Here is a 27,100-nt window from a genome sequence, read left to right as displayed (position 1 = left end):
ATGAGGGTCAAAATGAAATGTAATTTCGTGAAACTAAATCAGCAATAGAATTCATTTAACGTTTCTGTTGTATCTGTTGCCATTAATATTTTCCAATAAACATAATTTAAGGTGTGTCTATGATGAATGATATTTATTTCTTTTAGGATCTGGGATATTTTGTGATTTATCTGAATTAGAAATATTATATATTCTATTTCTCATTATGTGCCTAATTAATTCACTGTATTAAAAATTCATCTTACTTTGTTCAGATCAGGCAAGCTAAAGCCTTTTAATTTCATTGTGCTCAAAAATTAATTCTTTCTGCTACTTTAAGGGCAAATAACTTATTCATATTACTCAAATCACCAGAAAAGCATAACTTTCCCCTTAACAATTTTGTGAAACTAAAACTTCGCTGAAAGTTTTTCCTTCTTCCAGAATATTCAAATTTCATGATTGGTAACTTAGAATAAACCAAGTAATATGATATTTTACTTCATATGTGATTTTTATTGTTTATTGCATTATACAGAGAAGTGTAAAGAATGATTCTATGGAGGTAAATTTCCAAATAACTAATTCCAAGCATTTAAAAATATAAATTAATCCTTGGGTTAAAATTTCAATATCTTTCTTTTCAAACATTTCTAGAAAGTTACCTCTTGTATATATATACACACACACACACACACAAACACACATATGTGTGTGTATATGTGTGTATATATATATATTTATACATATATATGTATATATCTATGTATATATGAACATATATATGAATAAATTGAAAAAGACAAAATGAAATTTTGCTAAGCCTAAATAGCAACAATTTATCGTAAGAAAAATCACATGGTAGTATTTGAATATTGTCCTGAAGTTTGTTATAAGGTATACCAAAAGATATATCTCCCATTAGTTCTTTGCCCCATGGAAGTATTTAGTTCCATTTCTCTATCACAATAACTGATAATAATAAGTTAATTATTATAGACTTTAGGTTTTAGTAAAATCTGTATTCTTGCCTGTTTAAACAGAATCTATTATTTTCATTGATTGATTCTAGTGTCTAGAACTATTCCTTATTTTAAAGGTTTCAGGTTGCAGATTAGAAAATATAAACGGAATCAACTGTTTATGTAGGTAAAGTCTACTATCAGTGGAACATTACATTTTTTGTTAATTTTATGAGGCTCCCGGGTGGCTCAGTTGGTTAAGCGTCCAACTTTTGGTTTTGGCTCAGGTCATGATCTCATGGTTCTTCGGTTTGAGCTTGCATCTGGCTCTGCACTGACAGTGCGAGGCCTGCTTAGGATTCTCTCTCTGTCTCTCTCCCTCAAAATAAATAATATCTAGTGTATTTGTCTAGTTGCTTTCAATTGTACAGTTGCTCATGAGTCCTTTTATGTAAAATGTCCAGGATAGGCAAGTCCATAGAGATAGACTAGTGGTTGACAAGGCTGGTTTGCAAGAGAGTACAGTAGTTCCCCCTTATCCACAGGGGATACGTTCCAAGACCTCCAGTAGATGCCTGAAACCATAGACAGTATCAAGCCCTATATACACTGCTTTTCATGTACATACATATTTATGGTAAATCTTAAGTAATAATTTAAGCAGAGCAAGAGACCAAAAACAATAGTAAAATATAACAATTATGGCAATATACTGTACTAAAAGATACATGAATGTGATCTTTTTCTCAAAATAACCAAATTGTATTGCACTCACGCTTCTTGTGATGATGTGAGATCATAAAATGCCTGTGTATTGAGATGAAGTGAGTGGAATGATATAGACATTGTGACACAGTATTAGGCTACTATTTCCCTTTTGCCCATACTTCAGAAAGAGAATCATCTACTTCTGAATCATGGTTGATCTCAGGTAACTAAAACTACAAAAGCAAAACTATGAAAGGGGAGGGGACTACCGTAATGGCAAGTGAGTACTAATGTGTGTATGGGGCTTTTAGAAACAGTGATAAGAAATTCTAGTGTTAGATAGTACTGATGAGCACACAACCCTGTGAATTTACTAAAAATCACTGAATTGTACATTTTTAAAAGGTGTATAGATTTGCATGTGAATTATATCACAGTAAAACTGTTATAAAACAAATCCACATTGAACTTCTTCTGACATCGGTACCCAGTGATGATGGACACATGAAGTGCGGAGTAGGTGGACCAATGCAATATGAAAAATATAATCTGGGAAGAAACATTTAATGTGGGGAAAGGAAAATCTGGAACTCTGAATATTAGTAAGAATGGAGTGGGGAGACAGTTATGTCATACACTGAAAAAATAGCTCATGATTTCTTTTTCCTGTGTAGATGGGATGAGTGCATGATGTAATGTAAGACCCAAAGAATGGTTAAAAAAAGTAGTATGTTGTCTCAGGTAATCTTAGAACAATATTGTAAATTCTATATATGTTAAAATACAAGAGCATGTAATCAACCAGTTCAATTAAGTATTATTATCTACATAGTATTCCACTGGAGCTTCTTTTGTGGCATCATGTACAATTTTGTGGCATCATATACAATTCTTAATGACAAATGGAGATAGTCATAGGTTTCTGTGTATATAGTCATAAGTTTCTGTGTTTTTGTGTGTGGGTACGTGTATTTGTGAAAAAGAGAGTGTGTGTTTCAGTGTATTTGGAGAATGGGAAATGGCAAAGTCGTGTGTAAGAAGGAAGCTAGAGCTTTGCCTTAGGCTCACACATAACTCACCTGTTGTAGAAATGAAACATTCAAGGGTAGAACATTAAATCACTGAATATGACAGAGAGAATTTAATATCGTGAGGGGTCTATAGCTTCGCAAAAATTTAAGAACAGAATAAGGTTGTAAACAAGGAGAAAGATCATATGCACATTCCAATAAAATTCTTAATTCAAATTTACTCCCTTCAAATAACTTTAAAATTTATACTTTGCATTTGAAGATCAAGCAGATATTCCCTCCTTACTCGTTTCTTATATCAAATCCAACAGCAAACCTGTCTGGAACAGTAACTGAAACAAACTTTTATTAAGCTGGTATGCCCCAGGGATATAATTTTCACACAGGAAATTAAATTTACGAACAGAAATTCAGTTGATTTTTATTGATTATTTAAAATATATTCTTTTTTAGAGAATCTATAGATAATCAGGAAACAGATGTTTATCATCCTCTCCCCAAAATTGAATATAGATCTCATAATTATGATGGATAAAATCAATGAGAGTAAAGAACAAAAAATAGAGTGATTAAGTACGCTGTAGTTTTTTTGTCATTGAAATTACTTTTGGGTGGAAGCATATCAATCAGGGTAGATTGTGATGTGGTGGTTTATAAAATATAACCCAACACCTCACTGGCCAAAAACAAAATTTTATTTCTTGTTTATAACACAAGCTTAAAAAGAGACAGGCAAGTGACTAAGGGTGGAGGCTAATGGAGGCCCCGTGTCCATGCAATGACTCACCTGTGTCTAGACAGGGAGATGTGCACTGGCACTTAAAGTTACTATAGTATACTGACAGCTATTTCTTATTCTCACATTTTATTGGCCAATGGAATGGCCATACTTTTCTTCAAAAGAGTTGAAGAAATACAACCCATTATGTTTCCAGATGCAGAAAAGAAGAGATTATAAGGTAAAGAGCATTAATGAATACTGTTAATAGGTTCTGAGATCAAATTTTAATACACTAAATTCAGACCAAAAATAAATGTTCATCTTGTAAAAATCTGAGAATTTGCAGAACTTGAGGAATTTTACTTTATGATTTTGAAAGTTTATTTATTTTTGAGGTGGGGAGGGGCAGAGAGAGAGGGGGACAGAGAGAGATCTGAAGCAGGCTCTATGCTGACAGCAGAGAGTCAGATGCGGGGCTCAAACCCACAGACCATGAGATCATGACCTGAGCCAAAGTCGGAAGCTTAACCCACTGAGGCACCCAGGTGTCCCAGAGCTTGAGGAATTTTTAAAAGGCACTGATAAAAGCTCACCATGCCACCAAGAATATTTACAATTAGGGTTAGGATTAGGTTTTCTAAGTAAGATCCAAGAGTAGTCAAAACAACTAAACATCTATTTTTTTTCTTAAAGTATTTTTATTTATTTTGAGAGACAGAATGAGAGAGAGTGGGGCAGGGGCAGAGAGAGAGGGAGAGAGAGAAAATCCTAAGCAGGCTCTTCACTGTCAGAGCAGAGTCCGATGTGGGACTCAAATTCATGAACCACAAGATCATGACCTGAGCTGAAATCAAGAGTCAGACACTTAACTGACAGAGTTACCCAGGTGCCCCTAAACATCTGTCTAATAAAGAGGCATTTTCATCCTATCTTGATTACAAAAAGTAAACATAATAAACACATCTAAATACCAAACTGCATTTCAGTTCTATTAATTGGTAGAACAAACTGCTACAAAAAGAAAACTTGGATAAATTTTATCTCTTCCCTTTTCAAGTATTGAGATATGTGATTAGCACAGAGATGGCTCATAATAAATGCTAAGAAAAAGCTAGAATTATAGGGGTGCCTGGGTGGCTCAGTGGATTAAGCGTCCAACTTCAGCTCAGGTCGTGATCTCACAGTTCATGAGTTCGAGCCCCACGTCAGGCTCTGCTGATGGCTCAGAGACTGGAGCCTGCTTCAGATTCTGTCTCTGTCTCTCTGCCCTTCCCCTGTTGGTGCTCTCTCTCTCTCTCCCTCTCAAATATAAAATAAAACATTAAAAAAATTAAATAAAAGCTAAAATTATAAATAAAACTTTTTAAACAACCTTCTTCTTCACCTTCGAAACAATGGCAAAGTGCTTTTTCAGGGTATTAAGTTTCTATTGTTGCTGTAACAAACTACCATAAGCTTGGTGGCTTAAAACAACACACATTTACTATCCTTCAATTATAGAGGTCAAAAGACCTAAAATCCATGTATTGGCAGGCTATGTTGTGGAGAACCTAGGAGAGTTTCTTTTCTTGCTTTTTCCAGGCCTTAGAGGCCTGTATCCTTACTTGAGAAATCGCCTCCATTTTCCAGGACAGAAGTGCGACATCTTCAAATCTCTGTCACCTCTGGCTTCTGCCATCCTGTCCCCTCTTCATCTCTGACTCTCCTGTCTCCCTCTTATCAGGGCCCTTGTGATGAGGATAATTTGTTAACAATGTACTGAGTGTCCTGATACTAGTTATGTTTTTGGTATTTCAAAGAGTTTACAAATTATTCAATTAAAATGTTTTCTCCAATTATAAAAAAGTTTTACTAGAATTTTAATTTATGAGGTTATCAAATTTACCAATCATACCCTTTTATTACAAGTTTTATAGAAGGATTTGAATGTACCAGAAGGATTGGCTAAATAAAGTTGATGGTAATTGAATGCTGTATTTGCTTCTGATAGACCTCTTCATATTATTTTTAACAAGTTCTGAAAGATTTTTCTTTCAGAATAAACAAGAGAGACAAAAATGGATTTAGTGGTTGTTTTGAAATGCATGAGCTTCTTTATTAGCATAAGGATAAAGAAAGATCTTTCACAAAACAAATGTCTCAATGATACAGAAACTGAAGGCAACACTGTGAACAGGGGTTGGAACAAACTGGCAACAAGGGGCCAGTACTGGCCGCCAATGTAATATGTTCTCTGCACAGCACACTTTTTATTGTAGCACACTTATCGTTACTATGTAATCTGAGTGGATTGTACTTCACGTTAATAAAATTAAGGTGATGGACTCAACTTCTATACATGCTACAAGAATCACTTCTCCACGGAAAGTGATTCTAATAATCCCAGTATTAAAGTAGAATGGAAAGTGATATTGGCACAAAATTATTTGGATTTGAAGCTGTCGTGTATGACATTAGCCTTACACTAGCAGTGTTAGTAACAGGTTAAAAATGTATATAGACCACAGGTGATGCAATAGTGACTTAATTCAGATTGATGGGTTTAGGGGTCGACATTAATTTGAAAACAATATAGAATGTATACTTTATCCCATCAGGCATTATGCAAAGTGGTAAATTACATGGGATTGAAAAGAAGTTAGATGTTATAATGTGAATATCTGAAATCTGTTGTTCAGTTGAGAAGATATGATTGATGAAGAGAAACTATCTGGAGAATCATCAAAAATCTCAGTGTTTGGGGCACCTGGGTGGCTCAGTTGGTTGAGTTTCTGACTTCAGTTCAGGTCATGATCTCACGATTCATTGGTTGGAGCCCCACATCAGTCTCTGTGCTGACAGTGACAGTGCTGGGCCTGCTCCTGATTCTCTAGCTAGCTAGCTTGCTGCCCCTCTCCCACTCGTGCTCTCTCTCTTGCTCTTACAAATAAATAAATATTTTTAAAAAATCTCAGTGCTTCTGTACAGACAATAAATACCAAAAAAATAAATAAATAAATAAATAAATAAATAAGTCTGAAAATACAGAAAGAAGTATGGATCAACTTTAAAAAGAAAAGATGAAGTCTGAATTTTCCAAAAGTGTTATTTATGGATAATGTGTAGGACATGATTTTGTTAAGACATGATTTTAAAATGTAGGAATTTGTTTTGTGTGAATATACACTTTTGGCTATGCACCAACAATCAGTTAAGAAATACATGCATATTTTTCAGGCAGTTACTGGATTACATTGAGCACCAAAAAGCAATGTGAATAAATTAAATTGAAGGATTTCTTCTTGTAAAAAATTGGGAAGTTAGTAACTTCCTAAAATTATTGTGTAGTATATGCCATCAATTTTATACTGTATCTGGTTACTTTTAAAAACTTAAATTTTCTGGAATTTGCATGAAGCGTCCTTTTGTAAATAGTAAGCATTATTTGTTTTATATTTAAAACACTGAGTTCAATTTATATATCCATATAATGTATGCACACTGTATTGCCAGACACATCACACAATAACCTCATGAATACTTAATGCTTTTTATTCAGAATGTACATAGATTTCGTAAAGTTACCCCACTGCTGCATAAACAGTTCATAAAACCAGCATGATCTGACTGTGCAAGTGCTTTTTAAAATTAACTTGGTAGTAAATTTTAATTATTTATACAAGCTGTATTATGAGCTTATATTTTGTCAGTAGTGTTTGATGGCAACATTGTGACTGGACTTAGATTCTTATACAATGTAAGTTACATAAAATAAAATATAGAATAAGTTTAGGTTATTATGTCATCATGTTATGATTCTTGGTCCTTATTGCAAATAATTAATAAGTACATATTGCTAGATTGACATATATGGTAATTTTTTTCTAACAGCATATGTGTATTGACATCATACATTAAAAAGAAAAAAGGGAGAAAAATACCACCTAGCACTCTTATAAAAAGGCATCCAACATAATGATCATGATTGGATATGATTACTTGAGCTATGCTTTCACTATTTTCTTTTCAGCGTGTTTACCATTAAGCAGGCAATTGGGTTATTTTGTGTGATAGATCTATTTCCTGACACAATGTCTACATCTTGTCAACAGCTCATTGAGTGAAGAGAATTTGTGTGACATACCAAAGAAGCATACATACATACATATATATGTATGTATAAAACTTAGAGATAAGGGTAAACCTTCTAATTCTTCAGCAATAGTAAATTCTGCCTAAATAATGAAAAATTGTAATAGTACATGTAATAAACAAGGCTGTTACAGTTGACAACTAAGTGATGGTAGTGTTAGAGAAACAATCAAGAGAAGAAAATAACAAATTTAAGTGGAATCAAGTATCATAAAATGAGACATACTAGAAGAATTCACAAAATAATACAACTTGAGTTAGTGATAACGATTTCTGGTAATATCTACTTGATAATGGAGTTTATTACACAACTTCTAATAGAAAGTCCTGCTGAATACAGTTAAAAGCCATTTTAGCTAAACGGTGATGATTATATGTCATCACGCCTTCTTTTGGATTTGATGGAAGAATAAAACCCAGGAAACATTGCATTTTCAATGAGAAAACTGACAGCGAGACCATCCTTAGATATCTGCCCAACATTACATTTCTGCCACTTATGTATGCCCTGTCCCCATTTGAATCCAAACCTTGAAAGCTAAAAATTTGTGTTTACAATATACAAGTACAGTAATGTAAACTTTATGTTATTTCACACATTAGACAATAAACAATAACACTTAACAATATTTGAAGACAATTTATAATCTTTACCAACAGCTGATAATGAAAAGTAAATAACTTTAGATCATTTTTATTTTATTGCTTGACTGACTATTATATTTAATTTAATCTGGTTTGGCCTACATAAAAATCTTAGTTTGAACCTCAAATTGAAAGAGACTATTTCCCAAAGCCAGTGAATCTTAAACTTTGATGCACAGTCAAATCATCAGGAGGAAGAGGGAGAGAGGGGTCTTTAAAAACATTTATATTTATTCTTGGCTCTTACCTACAGGCATAAAGATTTAATTGATATGGGCTATGACCCTGTCATCCAGAGTTTCAGAAGCTCACTACATGATTTCAGTATTCAGTACAATTTGGGAAGCTAAAGCCTTATTCCTTCTTAGAGCTATTTTAGAGCTACCTGAAAGGAAGGAGAAATTGAGAATAACACCAAAACATTTTGATTCTACTATCAAACAATACCTTGAAGATCACTTTGCCTTCTGAAAACCCTTAACTATATTGCTAACGATGGGAGAGGCTTAAAATAATGATTCAAATTCTGTTCATGACCCTCATCTAACAAAACCTCATGTCTGGCCTTGCCTCTAGATCAAACCTAGATTAAACTGCCGCATGCATGTTCCAGCCAAAACTCAAAGATTGTTGATCCTAGTTCAAAGTAATGACCAAGAGTAGGCATGGTGGAAAGACAAAAACTAATAATCCTTGATCACACTATGGTGTGTTCTCCACCTTTCTTTGTTCTCATAGCAACATCATGTATTAGAAGTAAGTTCCCACCATTTGATAGATTAAAAATGGATATTTTGGGGAGTTAACTATCCTATTCAAAGAGTGGGCTTAGGCAGGACTCATAAAAAGTTCTGTCAGACTCAAAAGACTTTGATGTTTTTAACTTGTTGAATTCTCATTCTAGTTCTTCTAGAAAACAATAAATCATAAAAATGATTGAGACACACAATTAAAAGAACAATTTGTATCATTGTGCTATTAAACCACAGGATACATGGGTCTCTTATGTATCCGAAGATGTGGAAGAGAAAAAAACATATTTATATGAATGGACGTGATTGACACAAAGTCTCTTAACACTTCCCGTAGGAACTCATCATCTAAAGTCATGCAACTGCTTGAATCTAATATAAATGAAATCTTGTGGGGTAAACAAATCAACATATATATATGACGGTTATATACACAAATGTATTGATATTGTGTATATATAACATTTTAATATATTTCAAACAGAATAGATTACAAGGTTATGAATTATGATTAGGAGCCTTTTTTCATTTCCTAAATCCCTTGTTATTTCCTATATGATACAATTTAAGTTTCATCCTATAAGCTCAATGAAAGCTTTTAACAATCTGACTCTAAATTACCTTTCTTTTTTTTTTCAATATATGAAGTTTATTGTCAAATTGGTTTCCATACAACACCCAGTGCTCATCCCAAAAGGTGCCCTCCTCAAAATACCCATCACCCACCCTCTCCTCCCTCCCACCCCCCATCAACCCTCAGTTTGTTCTCAGTTTTTAAGAGTCTCTTATGCTTTGGCTGTCTTCCACTCTAACCTCGTTTTTTTTTTTTCCTTCCCCTCCCCCATAGGTTTCTGTTAAGTTTCTCAGGATCCACATAAGAGTGAAACCGTATGGTATCTGTCTTTCTCTGTATGGCTTATTTCACTTAGCATCACACTCTCCAGTTCCACCCACGTTGCTACAAAGGACCATATTTCATTCTTTCTCATTGCCACGTAGTACTCCATTGTGTATATAAACCACAATTTCTTTATCCATTCATCAGTTGACGGATGAATGGATAGGCTCTTTCCATAATTTGGCTATTGTTGAGAGTGCTGCTATAAACATTGGGGTACAAATGCCCCTATGCATCAGTACTCCTGTATCCCTTGGGTAAATTCCTAGCAGTGCTAGTGCTGGGTCATAGGGTAGATTCTAAATTACCTTTCAAAATATGTTTGGACTATGTGCACATCTCCTAAAAAACTATGAATCTGCATATCTTTGTTCATAATAATTTCTCTGTTCATGATACTCTCTACTGTTCTCTCCCCATCTCAGCTTAGAAATATAATGTTCATTTTTTCTGAGTGTAAATGTTAATTCAGCAAATTCTTCCAGGTCAAGACAGACGTAAGCACTGCCCTCTTAAACACTCATCTACCCCCATGATTTACTTTCCTTAAGTAAATGGGAACATTAATAACTTGTCAAGCACAGAACCTTGATATTAGAAAGGCTGGCTTGAAATCCTAACTTGACAATTTATTAGGTGTTTGATTTTGGCCACATTACTTCAACTAAATACATTGTACTTTCCCCATACTAAATTAAGACTTAGTATTTTATAAAGACATAGTAAAAAAATAAATGAGGCATACAAAGTATATATTTCTTAATGCATATAAGCATCATTTTAATTTTTTTTTTTAATTTTTTTTTCAACGTTTATTTATTTTTGGGACAGAGAGAGAGCATGAACGGGGGAGGGGCAGAGAGAGAGGGAGACACAGAATCCGAAACAGGCTCCAGGCTCCGAGCCATCAACCCAGAGCCTGACGCGGGGCTCGAACTCACAGACCGCGAGATCGTGACCTGGCTGAAGTCGGACGCTTAACCGACTGCGCCACCCAGGCGCCCCTTAATATTTTTTTAATTTGATGGTAAAGTCAACCTGTTGGGATATACCTTTACTATATATCCTATTAGATATAAAATTATAAATATATGAATGTGCTTAAAACATTTTTGAATCTGTATTTCCAATGTGTTCCATATGTTGGAAGAAATAAATTCCATAATATTAGCATTTCTTTCAATCACCAAGATGTGATCTGTTTTGCAATACTGAGCAATTTTCTAACAAGTTCATATTCTATTACCTTTCATTTATGTGTGTACACACACACACACACACACAAACACACACACACAAACACACACACACACACACACACACAAATCCTAATGTCCTTTCCAAGTTTGGCAATGTTGTGAAACTAAAGCAACTCCTGTGTTTATGGACGAAATTCAAATTCCCTATTTTACTGACTGCTTAATTCCTGCAAAATTAAGCCACCTGCTTACTTAGTACAACATTACACTAACTCATTCTGATTATACCGCAGACTGCAAGTGCCAATGTAAATAGTGAGTAGGCACATCTCCAAAATATTTTCTAGCAGAATATTCTGTGCTCTATGGACACTTTTAACTGACCTGTGTGTTAATAGTCATTCAATAGGCAGTAAAAATGTTAGCATAAAATAAATACTCAAAAACAGAAGCAAAGCAACAAACCAAAGTTATCCAGCAATAATAAGGAAATTTATATGGAATCTGGAAATTCAGTATGTAGAATCTTATCATCAGACTCCCCCAAGGACAAAAATAAAAATGCATCATAAAATGATCTCTACTTGTAGTTAGGTGCCTCTTCTTTGACCATCTTAATCATAATAAGACATAATCAGAGGGTTACACATACATTCAAATACAAATTCAAATATTTAATAAATAATAATCCTGGATTTTAATGACCCAAATTCATCAACATATTGCCAAATTATCTAATTTCTTCTAGATGCTAGGAAATATGTATGCTACATACAGAATGCAGTTTCTTTTTTTTTTTAATTTGAAAGAGAGAGAGAGAGAGAGAGAGAGAGAGAGAGAGAGAGAGAGAGATTATGAGCAAATGGGGGAGAGTGGCAGAGGGAGAGACAGAATCCCAAGCAGACTCCATGTGCACATGGAGTCTGATGCGGGGATCAGTTCTACGATTCTGGGATCATAACCTGAACCAAAATCAAGAATTGGACTCTCAACCAATTGAGCCACCCAGGTACCCCCAGGATGTACTTGTTGACTAACTTACATTTCAAGAATTTTTAGGAACTATCTATATTATATTCCTCCAAATTTCCCCTGACTCTCTAAATTACCTATAAAGTTGTAAAGATATCATCATTTATATATACAAATATAAAATGTATACATCATACATACATACTCACATACATACAAAGATCTTTCTGCATACACACATACATATATGTACATGGTACATATTGATACATACATGGATACATGAACACACATATACCTATGTGTATATAAAGATCTCATCTGTGAAAATGGTAGAGTAGGATGTGTCTCCCTACCAATACAACACTGCAATGGCAGAATCTGCCTGATGTAATTATTTTGTACCTGGAGTCTACTGAAGGCTTAAAACTTCTAAGGGAAGGCCTGAATGGTAAACTGAAGTTAATTTCAATTTCGGATCTTAGCACAGTAGCACCTACCCCTCCTCTACCCCTCTGGCCACAGTAGCTACTCAACAAGTGTTCCAGAAGCAGCTTGGACACATAACTTGTGGCAGCCAGAGTGGGCAAAAAGGACCCTAATCTCCAAATATCAAGTTTCTCTGCCCTGAGTGGGGACTATTGGTTCTATCTCAGAGGTGCAGAGAAATGTCATCAAAACTAAAGGGGAAAGAAAGAAAGAAAGAAAGAAAGAAAGAAAGAAAGAAAGAGAGAGAGAGAGAGAGAGAGAGAGAGAGAAAGAAAGAAAGAAAGAAAGAAAGAAAGAAAGAAAGAAAGAAAGGAAGGAAGGAAGAAAGAAAGTTTCTAAATACTGACTGAAGGTATACCTCACTATCAAATATCCTGAAACACATAGAGTAGAAAACATTTATTCAACATCTCTCTTTAGCCCATAGTAATTCTATTCTACTTATTGTCTCTATGAATTTGAACACTCTAAGGATCCTCTACAAGGGAAATCATAGAGTATTTATCTTTTTGTGGCTGACTTACTTCACTTATTTTAAGTCTTCAAGGTTTATCCATATTGTAGCATGTGTCAGAATTTTCTTCATTTTTAAGACTAAATAATATTCCACTGTAAGTACATACCACATTTGTTTATTCATTAACATTCAATGGACACTTGGGTTGCTTTCTTTCCACCTTTTGACTCTTGTGAACAATGTTGTTATGAATATAGTTATAAAACTATCTGGGTGAGTCCCTGTTTTCAATTTTGGGGCATATGCCCAAAAGCAGAATTGATGGATCATATGATTAATTATATTTGTAATGTTTTGAGAACCATCATATCATTTTCCACAATTTGTGCCATTTTATAGTCCCTTAATAACAGTGAATGAGGGCTTCAATTTTCTACATCTTCATCACATTCGTTACCTTTTTTAATAGTAGCCATCCTAATGATTATAAAGTGGTGTGAAATTGTGGCTTTGATTTGCATTTCCCTAATGATTAGTGATGTTGAGCATTTTTTTGGATGTGCTTATTGACCATCTGCACATCTTATTTTGATGAATGTTTACCTAAAGTCTTTGCCAATCTTTTAAAAAATTGTGGAAAAGAACACATGATATTTATCATCTAACCTGGTTTTAAATGTATAGTTCAGTACATAATATTAAGTATAGTGTGAAGTATAGTCACATTTTTGTGCAACAGATTTACAGAACCTTTCACTTACAACACTGAAATTCTATAAACCCAAAATACTAACTACCCTTTTCTGTACCCTCCACCCTTGGCAACCAACCTTCTACTTACTGTTTCCATGATTTTTTTTTCTATTTGAGGCATTTCATGTGAGAGAAATCATATGGTTATCTGGTGACTTATTTTGCTTAACATTCTATCCTGAGGATCATCCAAGTTGTAGCATGTGAGAGAATTTCCTTCCTTTTTAAGGCTGCATAAAATTCCATTGTATGTGTACACTATATTTTTTTATCCATTCATCTGTTTATAACATTTGGGTTGGTTACACCTTTTAGATATTGTGGATAATGCTACAATGAACAAAGTATACAGATACTCTTCAAGATCCTGCTTTGAATTCTTTTGGGTATATACCCAGAAATAAGATTATTGGAACATATAGTTAGTTATTCTTTTTTTTTTTTCACTTTTTAAGGAAGCTTTTCCTAATGGCTATAACCTTTTGCATCCCCCTGCCCCCAACAGTTCAAAAGGTTTCCAACATCTCTGTATTCTTACCAACATTAATTTCAGTTCTTTTGATAACAGCTATCCTGGTGGGTGTGAGATATCTCATTGTGGTTTAATTTACATTTACCTAATAATTAAACCTCTTTTCATATGCTTAAATTTCATTTATGTATCTTTTTTGGAGAAATATGTATTCAAATCCTATGCCCATTTTTTAAGTGAGTTAATTTGTTGTTGTTATTGAGTTGTAGATGTTCCTTATATATTCTGGATATTAGTCCCTTATCAAATATATGATTGGCAATTATTTTCTCCCATTCTGTAGGTTACCTTTTCATTCTGTTGTTTCCTTTAGTACACAAAATTTTTGAAGTTTGATGTGGACCCGCTTTTTAAAAATTGTGTTGCCTATGCTTTTGGTGTCATATCCATAGAAATCACCAGCAAATATGAATATCTGAAATTGTATCCTAGATTTTCTTATAGGAGTATTAAAGTTTAGGTCTTACATCTTTGGTCAATTTGCATTAATTTTTGTGTAAGGTATTAGCTACAGGTCTGAATTCATCCTTTTACATAGGGATATCTATTTTTCCCAGCACCATTTGTTGAAGAGATGATCTTTTCCCCTTTGTAACAATATTTAGACTACCTACCCATGAAAATCTCTTATTTATATTCTTTGATTTCCCTCATCATAGTTTTATTTGTTTTTCATCATTTAAATTCTGTACATATTTTATTGGCTTTCTACCTATGTTATTTCCTTGGTTTTGGTGCTAATGTAAGTTGTATTAAATTTTTTAATTTGAATTCCAATTGTTGATTGCTGGTATAGAAAAACAACTGACTTTAACTTACTAACATTGTATCATGCAAACTTAATATAATTAATTATTAATTCAAGAGTTTTTTGTTGATTCATTAAGATTTTCTACCTCAATAATCATGTTTTCTGTGAACAAAAACAGTTTAATTTCTCCCTTATTTGTATACCTTTCATTTTATTTTCATGTCTTATAGCCTTAGCTAGGATTTCTAGTGCACACAGTCTGCCTCCAGGAATTCATCAGTTACTATGTAGGTACTATGTTACTATGTAGGTACTATGTTGTTACTATGTAGGTAGCACTATCAGCAGCTTATGCTTCAGATGAGCTGATCTCTTGCTCTTTCTCTCTCTCTTTTTGTATTCTCTGGTTTCCTACACTCTCAGTGATACTTTCTCCTGTGACCAAGACAGCCTTAATGTTCCCCTGAGCATGACTAAATAATAGACAGATTTCTTCCTGATTATAGAACTGTGGTCTCCTTTTCCTTACAATATTTACTTTAGAATGTTTACAATTGCAGGGGTGCATGGGTGGCTCTGTTGGTTAAGCGTTTGACTTTGGCCCAGGTCATGATCTCACAGTTCATGGGTTCGAGCCCTGTGTCAGGCTCTCTGCTGACAGCTGAGAGCCTAGAGCCTGCTTCAGATTCTGTTCCTCTATCTCTGCCCCTCTCCTGCTTATGCTCTGTCTCTCAAAAATAAATAGACATTAAACAATTTTTAGAATATTTATAATTGAAAATTCTTGTTTTGCCCTTTGTAAGTAATGTAAATCTTCCAAACTCTTGCCAATTTTACAACCTAGTAATGTCCTTCTTAAAGACCTGGGAAACATCTCTTTGAAATATAATTATCAAAAGAGGTTAGACCCCTGTCTCTCAGTTTCTGAAGGAGGATACAGAGTATAACTCAACGGGTGCCAAACAGCAAACTCAGATGGTCTAATTGCACAGAAAACTATTAGCAAACTCAGAATAATTTAGTGTTCCCACCATATCCTACTGATTAACTTCTCCTAGTACATTTACTTTTTGATTAACATCCTCCAGCTTTTTCACCAACTCACTCCAGTGCTTAAAAATACTTCTGTTTTTTGTTTGTTTGTTTGTTTCAGTGGAGTTGAATTTAGACTCTCTCCCCTATTTCAATAATCTTGAAGAAATTCTTCCTTGCTTGTTTAATACTGTTCAGTAGAATTTTTGTTTTGACACCTGTGACCACAATATTCTAATGAACCTAAGAAAAATCACTGGCTTTCAATTGTTCAGCTTTTTTCTTGCTGTGAAGGCAGAACTGATGACTTGCAAACTTTTCACATGTTGGACTAGAAAGATGAAGTCTAGACAGACTAATCCTTAATTGTAAACTTCTGAGCAACAAGAAACTGAGGGAATGATTTGTGTGTCTTTTTTTTTTTTTAAGGTTTATTCATTTTTCAGAGACAGAGAGAGAGACAGAGCTTGAGGTGGGGAGGGGCAGAGAGAGAGGTGCAGACACAGAACCTGAAGCAGGCTCCAGGCTCTGAGCTGTCAGCACAGAGCCTGACGCAGGGCTCACACTCACAGACCGTGAGATCATGACCTGAGCTGAAGTCGGACACTGAACTGACTGAGCCACCCAGGTGCCCCTTTTTGTGTGTCTTTCTTAAGGGGTAGTCTGAATATATTCAAGTAGTAATAATGACCACAAGAGATTCTAGGAAATGTATTTGGGTCCTGGAATTTTCTAGATCATCCCCTGTTAAAGCCCAATAGATTTTGCACTAATATAACAAATGGCGAGTGACTATAACTTAAGGGTATTGTTATTATTATTATTATTATTATTATTATTATTTTGGAAGATAAAGATTTGTTTTATTGAATAACAGATCTGTGTTATTGTTAAGGCCACTATGTACGACACAAAGTTTTATCTCTTGGTCTCTTTCTCCTTGGACAGAGTCTTGATGATTTCCTCCTTCTTGTCCTGGAACTGCTCTTCACAGCACTTGTGTGCTATGATATTCCTTGGTCATAGATCTGAGGGCCTCAGCCTGTCAGCCAGAAGCTTCTTGTGAACCTTGTCTGCCTTCAACTTGTGGATGTGTTCCATGAGCATCTGCTTGTTTTTGAACACATCACCTTTCACTTTCCAGTACAGGCTGTGATACACGTGTGGTCAATCTTAGATTCACAGTATCTTCTGAGCAGCCAGTACAGAATTCTCGTCCTCCTCATCCAGCTTAACTTCTCAGGCATTTGAACACTGGCAGTATGTTTTCTCTTACCAATGCCATTATGCTTGCCCTTCCTGCTGGCCAAAGTGTTTTTCTGGTACCAAGCCTGGGAATGGACGGGCACAGGCTTCACAGTGATCAGCCCATCTTTAATCAGTTTCCAGATCTGCTGATGGGAGTTGGCATTGATGATTTCATTGGTCTCATTGGGGTTGAACCAGACCTTCTTTTAGCCACAGCAGAGGACACTGGAGGCAAGCCTCTTCTGAAGCCCAAGCATACTCATGGCTGTGGCCGCAGCATTGAAAGGCAAGAATATTAGTATAAATTTGACCTAATTTGTATCTTTAGGTTAATGAAACCCATGCAATGTTGACACTTTTAGCTTATATTTTCTAGCATTCTATCAAACAGAGCATAAGGGTCAGGTCTTGTTGCCTTAGCTATCCACTTACATGTCTTAAATAAGTTAACTGGATTAACTAGGTCACAGTTTACAGTTCCCTAGTGTTTATAACTTTTATTAAAACATGAAGATATCCTGAAATATGAATTTCTGGAAATTACTATAGATTACAAGCAAAACTTTAATAATAAGATTAACAATGACAATTCAAATTACACTCATTTCATTAATCATGTTGGCCTCAAATTCTATTTCATAATAATATAATTTTTGTTGTCTCACTAATTATATCATAAACTGTATATTTGAATTTAACAGGTATTTCTGTAATTTAGTTCAACGAATAAGAATATCAGTATCACATGAAAAATTATATATTTAACATGTTTTAGTATTTATTTATATAAAGAGCTCTATATTAGTTAAAATTGAAGTTTAAGTGTTTTCTAAATTTATCTATAAATTTAAAGGACATTTTAGAAACTTTATTTGGCCCACTTTAAAATGCATGCGTTCTTTTTGGTGGAATGGTAAATCACGTTTGTTTGGCATTTTTAGATGGTTTGACCATATTTAAAAGGGATATGGCATGAATAATCATCTGTATTTATGTATTATATATTAAAATATAATTTATATTAATCTTGTAGATTTTATAAGTATATATTACATATAATTTTATATCTATATATTATATAGATATATAGTCATCCATTTAGCAGAATTTTCTAAGTAGTCTCTAATGCAACTATAAGCTAACAACATAAAATATGTGTAATTTAGTAAGTAAAGGCAACATATTCACCCTCAGTCCAGAATGATTATAATAGGAAGATCTTTGTCTTTGATTTATTGATCTGTGCAGTTTGAACAATTTCATGTTAACATCAACAAATTCTGGCCCTGAAAATTAGCTGAAAAAGAATTTAGATAATCATGACAGAATCTTGATATGCATGTTTCCATTGGGACTAAACCAGATAGTAATATAACAAAATTCTACTGTCAATATCAGATTTTCTTTACAGCCCTTGATGTCTTTGACCAATAAGGAAATACATATTTAAATAAACTTGTGCCCCAATCATATTTTGGGGGTTAAGTGGTAAAGTAATTTCTAAACATTTTACAAATATGACTAAATTACAGAGAAATTTTTTTGAAATCCTATGCTCCATATCACTTGTTAATGGAGCGAATTTCTGCATCTTTGTGATACTATTACAACTGTCTCCCTATCTTTCATAGGAATTGTGCTTTTAACTGGGGAACCTATTATCATATTGAAGGCTAATAATCAGTTCCTTATTTCTGAATGATACTCTATTTTTTTATAAAGCTAAAATAAATGACTAGAATAAATTGTGACCTACTTCCTTTAATAGACTCTGTGCCATGAATATTGCATTCATCTATAGAACAAGTTTTAAAATATTCTCTGTTTCACATTTTCTAACAAATAAATCTGTATTCTATGATAAATGTTTGTCTTTGACCTGTATATTAATATCCATTATTGAACAACATGTGGCAACCTTTAAAGAAATTAAATTGACAATTGCTAATAACATCAAAAAGGTAATTGTTATTTGATGTAATTGCCTTGGCAATATTGCTATCTGAAGTTCAATGGAGTTTTTATTCATTGCACTTTTACTTTGATTTTTTAATATATTACTTTGAACCCTAAGAAGTAGCAGCTGAGACACTCATTACTTTTGACTACAAATAGCTTCAGAATTGATGGGAAAGCTGATTTAGACAGCACATTCAATACAAAGGCTCTCTTAAGATGTCTTGGTGACAGACTTTAGTGACAAGGAATCCATGTGTCTTCCTGTATATTATAAAACAGAATTCTCTCATTGCAATTTTAACTTCCAGAGAAATAAAGATAGAATTGAAGATTATACATTGATCTCTGGCATAATCACATTCAGTGTAAAACTATTTCATATAATGGCATGTGTCTCAGAATAAATTTAATACTAAAATTAAACATTCACTTACACTTGGCAATAAAGAAAAAATGAAAACAGAGATTCTGAAAATAAAATGAAAAATGAAAAAATAATGTAGATATTTATTACCCAGAGCTAATGTAAGAAGACAAAAAAATATGAATGAATAATATCCTTGCAAAGGGAGGGAAAAAAGTAGCTCTTAAATTAATGCAACTTCACAGGGTCCTAAAGTCTCTAAAGAGTGAAATTAATTGACTCTCTGGAATACTTATGCTATAGCATTATCATTTATTTATTGTGTTGATAATCCCAATGAAAATTTTTAATATCCTCCTTAAGTAAATGAGGTAGATAAGAGTTCTAATTATGTTTTACTTTTGGTTTCAGTTTGCAGACTGAAAGAAGGGGCTGCTAATTCTATCATGAACTTTTAATTCCTTTCTTTCTAAGTTTTTCTTTTACTTCTTTAAGGCTGACTATAGAATGATTCAATTATTTTGTTAATCAAAATGCTTTTAACAATGTAATTATGTTTATATTTCTGCATGTTTCTAGTGTAGGGGGAAAGATAAAGAGATTTTTTTAAATATCAATAATAATATCAGTAGTTGAATACAGAGTATAAACTTTTGGGTCAGGCAAAAACATAAACCTGGCTCTGATGAAATTAATATTATAATAGCATTAGTAGTAGTAGTAGAACAAGTAATATAGATAGTAGTGTTAGTTATCAGAGTAAAAATAATGAAACAGTCATAGTAGCAATGATAGAGAATAATAAACTTTGGTTTAGTGAAGTTGAGGTAAGTAGGAAATTACTTTAAAAACAAAAAAAATATAGTTACATTGAAACAAATTTGATAAATACAGGTAAACTTACATTTGAGAAATAATAAATATATTTAAATTTTTAACAAAGACACTTGTATTGGCTACAATTTGTTATTACATTTTCCTATTAAGCAGGATCAGAAACCTTGTGATTTATCATTCTGAAAATGCATCTCCAAACCTGCTACAGAGGTTAGAGGGTGTAAACCAGGCAAGGATCCGGTTTCCCCATTTCAACTTCAACATTTTATTAGTAGTAGTAGTAGTAGTAGTAGTAGTAGTAAACTACTGAACCCATTGTATATGGTTTAGTTAAAAAACTGACTACTAAAATAGTTTGATATTGTTATTACTGTTAGAGCATATAAAATAATTTGTAATATGCCCTGTATCTTATCACAGGGAATTAAAAAATACATATGAACATTTGAATATACATTAAAGAATTAAAAGAACAGTTTGACTTATTTTTTATTATTAATTTTAAATTAGTATACATAAATAAGTTCTTATTTAAAACTGATATATGCATACATGCATAAACGCATGTGGAAAATGAAAAATTCAGGAAAGCAAGGAACACAAAATTTTAACCTGAGCTGACATGGAGAAGTGGTGTAGTGCTATCCAACTTCCACTTTCTGTGGCTGATTAAATGAAGAGTCTTTTGAAGGTAAAAACTCAGACAGAAGAAGCAGACACAAACATTCTTACCTGAATTATGTCTTACTGCAGCATTCAAAAGAAAGAGAAGATGCACCATGGTGGCTGCAAACCATCATGGTTGTCACTCTTGACCTACAACTAAATCTTATCAGGTGATAAGGAGGTAGAAGATATTTAAAACTTGAAAGATGAATCAGCTATTTGATGCACACATCATTACATTCAATATTTGTTTATTAAAAAAAAAATAAAAGTAAGTAGAAGATATGTCATTTCCCACATCAAATACAATGCAGGCACACAGAAGACTTAAAATTTTTCTAGTGGCTACAATTTTAAAAAGAAAAAAAGGTAAAATTAATCTTAATATATATTTTACTTAACCTAATATGTCTAAAGTATTATCAAGTCAAAATGTAATGAATATAAAAACTAATGAGATATTTTTTACATTCTTTTCTTCATACTAAGTCTTCAAACCAGCAGGTACTTTATACTCACAGCATATTTCAATTTCACATTTCAAGCGATCAATAACCACATGTGGTCAGTGGCTTCATCTCACCACACAGCTGCCTTCATTACCATCACTTGAAATCCTGCCCATCAAGAAACAAGAAACAAGAAAAATCCCAAATACAAAATCTAACAGCACACCTAAAGGAACTAGAAGCAAAACAGCAAAGAAACCCCATACCCAGCAGAAGAAGAGAAATAATAAAGATCAGAGCAGAAATAAATAATATAGAACCCCCCCCCCCCAAAAAAAACAGTAGTACAGATCAATGAAACTAAGAGTTGTTTTTTTGAAAAAATAAACAAAATTGATAAACCTTTAGCCAGGCTTCTCAAAAAGAAAAGGGAGATAACCCAAATAGAAACAGAGCCCAAAATCACAAATGAAAATGGATTTATCATAACCAATCCTTCAGAAATACAAGCAATTATCAGAGAATACTATGAAAAATTATACGCCAAAAAACTGGACAACTTGGAAGAAATGGACAAATTCCTAGACACTCACGCACTACCAAAACTCAAGTGGGAAGAAGTAGAAAATCTGAACAGACCCATAACTAGTGAAGAAATTGTATCAGTTAGCAAAAATCTCCCAACAAATAAGAGTCCTGGACCAGATGGCTTCCCTGAGGAATTCTCCCAGACATTTAAAGCAGAGATAATACCTATCCTTCTCAAGCTGTTCCAAAAAATAGAAATAGAAGGAAAGCTTATGGAATTATTCTATGAAGGCAGCATTATCTTGATTTCCAAACCAGGCAGAGACCCCACAAAAAAGGAGAACTACAGGCCAATATCCCTGATGAACATGGATGCAAAAATCCTCAACAAGATACTAGCAAATCGAATTCAAAGCATATAAAAAGAATTATTCACCATGATCAAGTGGAATTCATTCCTGGGCTGCAGGGATGGTTCAGTATTCACAAAACAATCAATGTGATACATCACATTAATAAAAGAAAGCATAAGAACCATATGATCATGTCAATAGATGCAGAAAAAGCATCTGACAAAATACAACACCCTTTCTTACTAAAAACTCTCAAGAAAAGATAGAAGGAACATACTTAAACATCATAAAAGCCATTTATGAAAAGCCCACAGCTGATATCATCCTCAATGGGGAAAAACTGAGAACTTTCCCCCTGAGATCAGGAACATGACAGTGATTTCCACTCTCATCATTGTTTAACATAGTGTTGGAAGTCCTAGCATCAGCAATCAGACAACAAAAGGAAATCAAAGGCATCCAAATTGGCAAAGAAGAAGTCAAACTTTCACTTTTCGCAGATGACATGACACTCTACATGGAAAATTCAACAGGCTCCACCAAAAGACTGCTAGAACTGATACATGAATTCAGCAAAGTCGCAGGGTACAAAATCAATGTACAGAAATCAGTTGCATTTTTATACACCAATAAGGAAGCAACAGAAAGAGAAATAAACTGATCCCATTGACAATTGCACCAAGAACCATAAAATACCTAGGAATAAATCTAACCAAAGATGTCAAAGATCTGTATGCTGAAAGCTATAAAAAGTTTATGAAGGAAATTGAAGAAGACCCCAAGGAATGGAAAAACATTCCATTCTCATGGATTGGAAGAATAAATGTTGTTATAATGTCAATACTACCCAAAGCAATCTACACATTCAATGAAATCCCAATCAAAATTGCACCAGCATTCTTTCGAAAGCTAGAACAAACAATCCTAAAATTTGTATGGAACCACATAAGATCCTGAATAGCCAAAGTAATATTGAAGAAGAAAACCTTAGTGGGAGACATCACAATCCCAGACTTTAGCATCTTCTACAAAGCTGTAATCATCAAGACAGTATGGTATTGGCATAAAAACAGACACATAGACCAATGGAATAGAATAGAGAACCCAGAATTTGACACACAAATGTATGGCCAACTAATCTTTGACAAAGCAGGAAAAAAGACAGTCTCTTTAACAAATGGTGCTGGCAGAACTGGACCACAACATGCAGAAGAATGAAACTGGACCACTTTCTTATACCATACACAAAAATAAACTCAAAATGGATGAAAGACCAAAATGTGAGACAGGAAACCATCAAAACCCTAGAGAAGAAAGCAGGCAACAACCTCTTTGACCTCAGCCACAGCAATTTCTTATTTGACACACCTCCAAAGGCAAGGAAATTAAAAGCAAAAATGAACTATTGGGACCTCATCAAGATAAAAAGCTTCTGCACTGCAAAGGAAACAATCAACAAAACTAAAAGGCAACCGATGGAATGGGAATAGATATTTGCAAATGACATCAGATAAAGGGCTGGTATCCAAAATCTATAAAGAACTCACCAAATGCCACACCCAAAAAACAAATAATCCAGTGAAGAAATGGGCAGAAGACACGAACAGACACTTTTCCAAAGAAGACTTCCAGATGGCCAACAGACACATGAAACGATGTTCAATGTCACTCATCATCAGGGAAATACAGATCAAAGCCACGCTGAGACACCACCTCACACTGGTCAGAGTGGTTAAAATGAACAAATCAGGAGACTATAGGTGCTGGCAAGGACGTGGACAAAGAGGAACCCTCTTGCACTGTTGGTGGAAATGCAAACTGGTGCATCCACTCTGGTAGATGCAAAACAGTGTGGAGGTTCCTCAAAAAAATTAAAAATAGAACTACCCTATGACCCAGCAATAGCACTGCCAGGAATTTACCCAAGGGATACAGGAGTGCTGATGCCTAGAGGCACATGTATCCCAATGTTTACAGCAGTGCTTTCAACATTAGTCAAATTATGGAAAGAGCCTAAACGTCCAACAACTGACAAATGGATAAAGAAGATGTGGTTTATATATGCAATGGAATACTACTTGGCAATGAGAAATAATGAAATCATGCCATTTGCAGCAATGTGGATGGAACTGGAGGGTATTATGCTAAGCGAAATACGTCAGAGGAAGACATATCATATGTTTTCACTCATATGTGGATCTTGAGAAGCCTAACAGAAGACCATGGGGGAGGGGGAGGGAAAAATAGTTACAAACTGAGAGGGAGGGAGGCAAACCATAAGAGATTCTTAAACAGAGAACAAACTGAGGGTTGTTGTGGGGTGGGGGAGAGGGGAAAATGGGTGATGGACACTGAGAAAGATACGTGTTGGGATGAGCACTGGGTGTTGTATATAAGACAATTTGACAATAAATCATATTTTAAAAAAAAGAATCTCACCCCCCGCCAAAAGGCCTATTTGGGGTTACATTAATATTGTCAATGATTCTGAATAAAATCTCCATGCTTACAAAAAGAAAAAAGAAAAAAGAAATCTTGCCCAATCTGATCATTAAAAAAGAGCACATCATTCTTCTGTCTTTAATGGTTTATTGCATTTTGCCTACTAACCTGACAATGAGTCTAAACCTCCAATACTAAAAAAAAAAAAATGTTAATGTAATGTATCATGTATCCTTTATCAGCTCTCTATCTATATTCTACAAAGGCAGCTTTTGCCTTTTCTAGTTCACCTTTTCTTGGGAAATGGATTCAACCAGGAGCAATGACTAATTTTTTTCTAGAAAAGTATTTTGTTTTCCTATCTCTTTATTCTGCCCGGAACAATAGCAATGAAGGGAGTATCAAAGAAAAAAATACAGCATTTTGTACTTTCTTGATATTGTTTCCCTGGATATAATCCTGCCTCTTCCTCACCTCAATAACTAAAAAGTAAGTACATTTAAAGTGTTTATTATCAACATCTATTTATCATATGCACATTTTTCACATAAGCTCTGACAAATACTAGCAAGTGAAGTAACTAGCTTCAGAAAGAATGCTTATTTTGCTCAAATTCCTGCATGGATTATTACAATACCTGACCACATGGCTTTTGATTCCAGGTCCAATACTTTAAATTATGGCAGTCCTTAATTTATCTGGATGTTTTAGTTTTTATTCCCTTTCTTCTCATTCTTGATATTCTCTTTATAATATCACAAGGTATCAAAACTGAAAATGTCTTCCCAATATAAATTTTGCCTGAATTTGTGTCATTAGCTACTGTCTTTTTTTTCTGTACTTTACGTCAAAATTCCCCAAAATAGCCCAAATATTTTCACATGCATAGTCTACTTGCCCACAACAGAACTCATCACTTTGATCCTTGAGATGTTACCTCTAGGGGCGCCTGGGTGGCTCAGTTGGTTGAGTGTCCGAGGTCATGATCTCACAGCTCCTGAGTTCTGGCCCCGCTTCGGGCTCTGTGCTGACAGCTCAGATCCTGGAGCATGCTTCTGCTTCTGTGTCTCCCTCTCTCTCTGTCCCTAACCCACTCACATTCTGTCTCTTGTCTCTCTCAAAACTAAATAAACATTAAAAAAAAAAAAAGATGTTACCTCATTTTTTTTGTATTTTATTTTATTTTTTATTTATTTATTTTTAATATATGAAATTTATTGTAATTGGTTTCCATACAACACCCAGTGCTCATACCAAAAGATGCCCTCTTCAATGCCATACCACCCTGAACGCGCCCGATCTCATCTGATCTCGGAAGCTAAGTAGGGTCGGGCCTGGTTAGTACTTGGATGGGAGACCTCTCATATTAACTAAACATGACTTAGTATTAATTGAGCAACATCTATATTTCAGGCACTAAAATGGCTGATGAAGTTGTTATTGTAAAATTTCTTAATCCAATGGAAAATACACTCACTTCATAGGACTTTATAGGACTTTATATCTGAATGTGCACCAAGGAAACAGAAGTGAAAAGGGCTAAGCACTGTCTCCCAATCCTGATTGCATAATGAATACCCGGAGACATTTAATACTTACTGATGCCCTCACCACCACCCAGAATTTGACTGAATTGTTTTGAATGGGGTTCTAAGAATTGTTTTTTTTTGTTTTGTTTCTTTTGGTTTGCTTTGCATGTTTTTTTCCCACCTTTAAGTGGTTTTATTGTAATTCCTTCAAAGTAAGTAATTCAGTGATTGGGGTTCCTTTTGGGTACAGGTAAAAAGTCAATAATTTAATCTTATGTATTATTATTTTCATTTTTAATTGTGTTAAAATACATAGAACATAACGTTTACAATCTTATCATTTTGAAGTGTGCAGATCAGCAGCATTGATTCACATTGTTGTACAACACACTCATACTGCACACTCACATTGTTGTGCAATCATCACCACCATCCATCTCTAGAATCCTTTCCATCTTGCAACATTACAACTCTGTACCCATTAAATAATAACTCCCAATTCCTCCCTCCTTCACTTCCAGGTAACCACCATTCTACTTGCCATCAGTATGAATTTGACTAGTTCCTCATGTAAGTGGAATCATATGGTGTTTGTCTTAGAGCTGACTCACTTAGTATCACTTTGTGCTTTTTGTTTCTCTGTTTTAAGTTTGTTAAGTACAGGCAGGGATTAGAGCCACTAAATTAAAATTAAAAAATACAATTTTAAAATA

General features: G+C 34.2%; 1 pseudogene; it reads right to left on the bottom strand.

Annotated features, from left to right (window-relative positions):
- Positions 1–16,930: 16,930 nt before the first annotated feature.
- Positions 16,931–17,540, bottom strand: LOC115527356 (annotated as a pseudogene).
- Positions 17,541–27,100: the final 9,560 nt, after the last annotated feature.

Source organism: Lynx canadensis, chromosome A1 (assembly GCF_007474595.2).
Source record: "Lynx canadensis isolate LIC74 chromosome A1, mLynCan4.pri.v2, whole genome shotgun sequence".
In the NCBI taxonomy this organism is placed as follows: Eukaryota; Metazoa; Chordata; class Mammalia; order Carnivora; family Felidae; genus Lynx; species Lynx canadensis.
The sequence above is the reverse complement of the archived record's forward strand: the minus strand, read 5'-3'. Positions and strand labels throughout refer to the sequence as shown.